Source organism: Varroa jacobsoni, unplaced genomic scaffold (genome assembly GCF_002532875.2).
Source record: "Varroa jacobsoni isolate VJ856 unplaced genomic scaffold, vjacob_1.0 scaffold_617, whole genome shotgun sequence".
Taxonomy (NCBI): Eukaryota; Metazoa; Arthropoda; class Arachnida; order Mesostigmata; family Varroidae; genus Varroa; species Varroa jacobsoni.
The window spans coordinates 379,443-387,780 of NW_019213519.1; positions in this window are offsets into that span (position 1 = coordinate 379,443).

Below are 8,338 nucleotides of genomic sequence, written 5' to 3' on the forward strand. Positions count from 1 at the left end.
CAAAACTTGCGCTATAAAACAAGCTGACGCTAGAGTATTTCGGGTGTCAACAACAGCGAATAACGTAGTAAGTCGAGGTCGATTATCTGATATTTCGCTTTTGTAGGACAAATTTGTGAACTTATTAGAATTTTTAAGTCACTTTTATAAATAGTGTAACTATTTCGTTTCATCGTATGAAGAATACGAAGAAGACGGAAATCATCATATGAAGAATAGGCTTAATTGTACTAGTCGTTTATCTAGTCTCCCGGCCTAGGGTGCCGCAGTTACGACGATGACCAATGAAACAAGCCAGCGCGAATTTTCTATAGCGTTCAAGCTGCCACTGCGCGTACCCACCTGATTGAAGGTACGCTGAGGACGATGAATAGCTCACAATAGTTATGCTCGCACCAGCAGAAATTATGGGTGAATTTCGTTCCCACGGAGTTCGATAACAACAGCTTTATCCAAACTGGCGGATGTTGGTGTGATCTTATCTCCGCACAAAGCTGATAAGGAAATCATGACAGCAGAACATTGTTTAAAAGGGAGTGCATAATATCCATATCACGTCTAGCTAGCTAGATCGAGCCAAAGTCGATCTCCGATAGCCGATTTGTGCAAGGTGAATCTTTCAGAGGAGATATGCAGAAAAACATTGCAAGAATAGAGTTTAGCTTAAAGAAATCAGTAAGATATAGATACAAAAAAGTTAGGGAAGGTCGTGGGAACAACTCGGATTAAACCACACAGATATTAGCGGTTGTTATTTTTTTTCTTCATCATACACTAATGTCAATGTTATTGGAAGATGTGCAGTAAAGGTGTATACGATTGTTGTCTATTGGCTGATATTCAGCACCCGGCAGTGTTTTTCTGGGCTGCTCTGCTAGCTGAGGAACGATCGGAGCAAATATTATTCTAGAGACGAGACAAGTTACGCGTTTTAGAGAAAGTATCTCTGAATACTAAATGTTGATTTTGAGAAAAAATGTATTTGTTATAAGCATCTCGGTGTTATTCGATTTTCTTTTCCAAAAGTCTGTATTTTTTTAGTGCTTTTTTCGAACCTGAACTCACCTTTAGTTCCTCTAGCTATATTTAGAGAGTAAATTTTCTGGAATCCGATACCTTTTATATAATCGAGCGGCGGAATCGAGCGCTGCTATACGTCTGTTTCTTATAGAAAAGTTTTGATGGAGCTGATCGGCTGAAAGATATGAAACACCTGTCCTTCGTTAATCGAATCGGCTGCTCTCTGTCCTATTAAATAAATCTAATTATGATCTTCAACCATTTTCACATTTAGCTTGCCTCCCCTACGATTGGCGTATCAATGATCCATTCTCAAAAAAGTGTACCGTACATCGGCTCAAGGGCTGGTCGGGCTGTAGCATATTGCATTTCTACCTAGTCAATTAGTTTGTTAACAGCTTGGGCATAGAAACCTGAAGAATATTTTGCCAATGTAGGACTATTTCAAAACTATTTGGGAGTCAACCAAGTAAACTGGTGCAGGCCACTTTTCCTACACAAATTTCATCAAGCCTCGTAGTGGACACTGTTCAACGTCGCATAAAAATCCTGCGGACAAGTACTCTTTAGGTAAGCGAAACATAAGGTTGTATCAAATAAGGCTTTTCCTCAGCTGGTGTGAAAGGCATTTGTATGCACAGCTCGCCATACGATACCCCGGCAGGAATTACAGTTAGGCGTTTACATACAACTAAACCTCTTCCACCGATCCAGTAGAGATTATGTTGAAAATCAGACCCAGCACGAGTCATCCGTGAGAGCCGTCGAAGCACCCGCACGAGCTCCCTTGAAGTCGAGTTAGCTGTCACTTCCCACACTTCAGGTCTCTCTACCTCACATTATGATGAGATAAGAGCCAAGGCACCTGCGTTTAGGATCAGAGCTGACGTTTGCGCGTCACCATGTTACTTCTACACCTTTAAATCAACTCGCTTCACGAATCAATAAAGATATGGTATAGGCTGTGGTTTGCCAAGTCCTTCTATTTATTATTTGAAAATGCCTATGGGTCTGTGGAACTGATCATGATTTGCAGCCAACAAAACGTATAAAAGAGTGTTGTAAACGCTTTTGTTGTAATTCAGCTTGTACTTTATGCAGTGACATAGCCACAGTTAGTTTGAACAATCCGAACGTGTTATCTTGTGAAAGTCAAGCACTTTTGATCCGTAAAGTTTAGCCGAATATAAGGCTAAAAAATCGGAAGAAAAATTCACATCCAGCAGAGCTGTTAAGCATTGCTTCGAATGGGTGGCCCCAGCATAAGTATGCGTCTACCACGTGTTCCATATGTTCAGTAGGTAAATACCACTGCGCTATAACGAAGACGCGTTGAAAAATAAGCAAATATAAGGGACCGTAGCTCAAATTGTCTACCATGAGCATTATGCTTTACTGTTGTGTCTACAAGCATATTGAAGAGCTAATCGAGTCAAATGGCTGAGATGGCGTGTAACGTTCTGTTGTGCTATTTCAGCACGAACTCAAGTGCGTAAGACCTACTCGTAGTATGAAATGCGTAGAAATTTATAATTCTGTACGAAGTTACTTTGTTACAACTCATGTCGAAATACCGTAACAAAGTTAAGGTACCGACCTACGTCACACACCTTGGCCAATGGGGTCGCGCGCCTAGGTGTCGGCACCCGACTGGGGTATTGCCGTCTAAGTTGCAAACGATTTTCTCTGGATGCCGAATGCTTGGGTGAATCATTATGTCGATATTTCGTTATCAGCTGTGGGTCAGGAAAAGGGAGCGAACAGCCAAGAAATTGATTTGTGGGAGATTGCAAATGTCATTAAGTTGAGACACCGTCGCTTCTACGTTGAGACCAAAAGGACATATTACTGTGCAAGGTCTAATTTGTAGAGGTTACCAGCATCCGGCATTTCGGCCTAAAGCTCCAACTGACCCTCCTCCAAAACAAACAGTTTTAACTGCGTCCTTAGTTCTCCTGAAAAATGTTACACAAATGTATTCAAACTGGGTGATCTGGCCTTTTGCTTACATACAGTATAAAAGCTGTTTCATTCGAAAGCATTGAACGTGCGGGCGATGAGTCTAGCCACGCCCGCGTATCTTCTCAGAATTTTGTGCTATTCCAGCATATGCGCCGTCCATACGGAAAAACAAAGAGGGAACAAATTCAGCCTGAGCTTTCTATAGAAGTGAATAGAATTTATTATGTATGTTTATAATATCAAATGTCGTCTCATCTTCCCAATTCTCAATGAATTTATCTCCCTCATTTTCTTATCTGCTCTCTTCGTTATTCGTCGTCTCTCGTCTCGACCTCCTCTATCTGGACGAGACACAGTCAAGCTATGACCACACTCATTCGTTTCCCTCCATTGTGCATTTTGCTTCCCCCCAGCGCCCCTTTAATCGATCGAAAATTTAATAAACGTCTTCATTAAACGTCACCTGTTATCTCTTTTCTTGCTGCTCCCCATATCTGGCTATCGCTAACTTTCTTACATTCTCTGATGCGACCAAGCGACTGACTCAATCTTTCGATCCCCCCACTCGGGGGTGTGCGAGCCCCTCTCGAGGGCTCGATACAGACAGAGAACGAAAGCCGAAAGTGGTGCCATCGTGGTCGACTAATAAAATTATCACGCCCGTTTTGGCGGTTTTCTACCCTATCCCCATTATTGCCGACCACCTCCTCACTTGTTTTACTCCCCTGCCAAGCCAGCTATTCGTCCCGCACCGCTGGTTTTCTCGCTGCAGTATGTGTAGCGGTATTGTCTCGCAGGAGTAGAGCAGACTGTGTCAGCCTCCATCTCTGACTTTGGAGAGGCAAGATAATACATCTGATACTCGGAACACGCACCAGTCCAAATAAAGGTAGCTGCTTTCTGTATGGCGATGATCACTCGCGTTTCTCAACGAAAAAGCTCTGAAAAGTTTCGTAGTATATTTCTACTGAGTGGACGCTGGTGAGAGTAGATGAGAAAAGACAAACTACCTATAGGAAGGAAAGCAACGAGAGAGGGGTGATCTAAATCAGCTCCAAAGCCGTCGTAGAGTTAGTTAATAGCTGGAAAAGAGGATGCGACGAACCAGAGGAAAAACGAAACGTTTTTGGCTCTATTCGGCCAGGGCACGCCTATTGAAATAGAGATACGTGCACAATGTTGCACAGTGCATTGCCTATCTTTGAATAAGAGCGAGAGGGTCTTGACTAGAGATTCTGGTCGACCTGTGCAGGGAATGATGGCTCCCAGGTATTAATTACTCTACATTCTGAGCTTTGTGTCTTTGAGACATGCACCTAGCATGTTTAGAAGGCAATGCCTTCATTCTAGTTGTGAATGAAATAATAAGTATCGCATTTTCAAAAGGACTCTAGCGAAACATCGCCGAAATTCAAAAGTGGTCCTACCATAGTCAGTTGCTTACTACCATTGGCCATTGCTTACTTTACCAATTCGATTGATAAATATGATAACATGTGTTGCAGGGCGCCTTCGTTGTTATTGAAATGGCTTATATTTTTTGGGTAGAAAGGATGCTTTGAAGGAATAGTTCTTTATTTGATACGCCACGTTAGCAGTAGTTGACACAATGTGTTTCTCGTTGGATCTGCACGTACAGGGTACGTGAAATGAAACCATCTCTATCATATGATGACGCTACGCAGGTGATGCTCACTCACTGTGATCATCCTTCTAGTAAGCTGTTGAGGTCCGACAGAGCTGCAAACGTCATTGGCTCCTCTTTACGGATTACTATTTTGCAGCGCTGGGGGGTTGATGGCAGGGGAAAACCAGATGCCTCTACTCTGCTTGACTTTCATCTGTTTGATGTCTGCAGACTCCGCTGAAGTTTTGCGTCTGCACACACAACACCGGAACACTTATGCTGCCAGGAATCCAAATGAATCAGATTCACTTAGAGAAAATAGCTTTTCTAATTTGTGTGTGTGCATGTGCATGTGCATGTGGGTATCTTACTTTCATTGTACTCTCGTAAAGTCATAAAGAAACGATTTCGATTTGATCGGAAAGCCTTTTCGACGCTTCGAAACGACCCTACTGATTAAAGAATTTAGGGACGCTGGTAAGCCTAATACGCCGGTCCTCCAGACTGTTAGAAGAACTATTAATCAATTATTTGATTTATTCTAACGGAAAAAAAACAAACAGTATCAAAAATGCAGTAAAATATTAACAGACGTTTTTGAAACGAAGCAGTCTAGACCTGTTTTAGGTCCGAGTAAAACTGTTTTCTACTTTTTCTCATTTTTCAACCCTCGTCAACTCTACCTCTGTCTGCTTTTTTGTAGTCGTCGCAGATTAACCTGCCGTGAACCTAGGAGGTTTAATACGGCCTCGTTTTCCTGACATGAGTATTGGTTGAAGATGTTCAGCTACAGTTTGACTCTTCCGTGTAAAGCCAACGCCTTAAGGGAGGCGAATGAATTGTTTCGCTTCATACAGGTTTGCAACGGATCATCACAAATGACTGTAGCCGGTACGCAAACGCCGATTAGCAGCTATCTGAGACCCGATTTGTTCGACATGATTTGTTGGTGCGTGGCTGTACATGTAGCCCCACCGCCTCCCCTGAAATGGTCACTTAGTCATCGAGTTAGTGCACACTCGGACTTAGAGTGAAAGCTCGTCTCTGCGCCGGCGGACCTCCCACGTCGGTCTCAGGAGCACTGGCGTGGTCGCTTCGATCGAGTGCCTCGTAGAAAGCAATGGACGGCGTATTGACTGATAATTTGTATTTCGTTGATGACCGAGGTGATGGCCCTTTAAATGACTAGGCCACCGGCTTCGGGAGAGTGGACAAATGAAATAGTGTCCATTGCAGCTGCTCCAAGAGGAATTGTTATTTAGACGGGGAAATATTGAATTGCTCTAAGAGCTGTTCGGGATACGATCCAAGGTTTTCTTCAATGTTCCAGGTACCTGGTGTGTAGAGACTAAGCTTTTGGCTGCTTCCTAATAAAAAGACAGTGACCAAATTAGTTGGTTGTTAATGCTTTTTCACGGACCGAGTTCAAATGGTCATGATTAATGACGGTTACTAGAATCTCGAACAGTAACTTTTGATATATAAACATGTACATACAGTTTTATTGTTGTAGTGAGCATCCAATGCAGATCAGCCCTTATAGAGAAAATAAGACATCACGTGTTAACCACCCCTATCGCATGGGTTATAATTATCCTGTCGCAGATGACTACCTAACAGTCATTTGCAACCTTTCTTCTAATGTTTTGTTTTCATTTCTAATGTTATTGAGTAGAAAAATTGCTTGAGTAATCTAACGGTCACCCAAGCAAGCCCTGCGTCTCATAATGTAACGCGCTAGAGTCCGCTGTATCTATGATTTGGAATGAATTAAGCTTATGTCGAAAAGCACCTGATATTCAGATAAACCAGTAGCGCAAAATCCTCATGCCAACACCCAACCGCGGATGGTAACCACGTTCGATCTTCTCTCTATGTTACCTGCTTTGAGTACTCACAGATGGCTGAGCCCTAGGTTACCTTCGCTACGAAAAGTTCACGTGTGCGACGTCGAGCAGATCTGTCAGTCGCTACTAATTGTTAATTAATCTCGATTAGCGTTTCTCAATTGCATCGACAGTTTGATTGTGGCCTGGTACAACCTTAATTTACCTAGCTAAGACAAAATTTAGACTCTAACCTGAGCGAGACGTTTGCAATTACGGCTTAGCTCCGGCCCGTCAAATGCATACCAGATCTAACAGTGGGTGCGCTTAGTAACAGTTATTGGATACGTTTATCGTTACTTCGATCGCTACAACTACCTAGGTGGCAATTGACTTACCATATAAGACCACACTTTTTTTCCATGAGCTCCCCACAAATCCAGCTCGTTATATTTAACGTGCCAGCTGGCTAGGGCGTTCGCGTATCTGCTGTCAGAAAACATCGTTTGCTCGATGTTTCTCCCGCTGGCTGCACAGTCTATGTACGTTTTCGTATATTTACCTTGTTTCGTTTTTTTCGCTTAACACCAGGCTAGAATCTAATGGATGACACGTTGCTAGCACAGTTTACTTAGCCCTCTTCTCAGTGGAACCCATTTAAGTTATCTGTGTAGTCAGTCTAAAAAAGGCTTTCCGGAAAAAAGTTAACCAGATATGTATTAGATTAGAAAATACTATATGAGGTGAATTAGAGATTATCAACTTAGGAAGGATGCCTGGGAATACAAGCTTGTCGGCCGTTTTGTTCGGGAAGACTTATATCCGTAGAGGGGTGCTTAAACGGTTATATAGGGGTTCTATTGATAAAAGCGCAAGAACGATTTGTACTGAAGGTTCATTAAGTATGTTTCTAAGGGGGGAGTAACACGAGCCTTCAATGGCCATTTAACCATAAATAGCTGATGAAGTTCTGGGGGTTTATTAATTCGATTTCAGGTAGCTTCATGAACGAGCACGGTATTGGACGCTGTATAGGGTTCCTGTGTTGGAAATACTATGATAACGTTAGCTTTTATATTCGCGTGCCGCATAAGTGCGATACAGAGGTGGATTCTGCACGAGATCTCAAGTAGCAGGCACTATTGCATCAAAAAATTTCGGCTACTCAACTTGGAACCAGAAGTTCATTTTTCTCCGTTAAACCAAGAATATGATTGTAAGTTTTGAGAAAATCATGTCATATACGCGTACAAAGAAATGATCATTTTCATATCGCAGTTTTTTTTTTCTTAATAGTCTTAACTTTAATTTAGTCGTAGTTAAACGGGCACAATCATTTCCTTATAATTTCAAGTGTAAGTTGCAGATGGTGAAGAACCGAAGAAACCCTAACACAACACTTCAGAACACTAGGTCAATCATGAAAAAGCTGGCGCAGCCTTTTTTCGTTTACCAATTAGAGTAGGTTGCACCGGGAGCAAATAGGTGGGAGAGCGCTAGAATATATGTATGCTGCTAATATTTTTGTAGATGCCCCATTAAAAAGTGATAACCTAATGCCTTTTACGCTGTGGTAGTTAACGAACACATTTGAAATCCTACACTGAATTGAGCGAGGCCTAAGCACACGAGGTTTAGCGAGTGAGGGTCCCGCAGTTACTGACCGTATTAGCAGTGAAATGGCAAAAAAGTGAAGTTCTACTTCTGCAGAGCATGACACGAAGCTGCTTCGTGTCACATCTTGATCGGCTGGTCTGTTTCATGTTAGTTATGGCATGAGGTAAACCTAACGTTTATAAAGCTTACTTCTTGCTATCGTTGTCCATATCACCGCATGATATGTGTGAATAAGCATCATATATAAATCAGCGACTTGTCATATATGAACCATTCCTATATAACG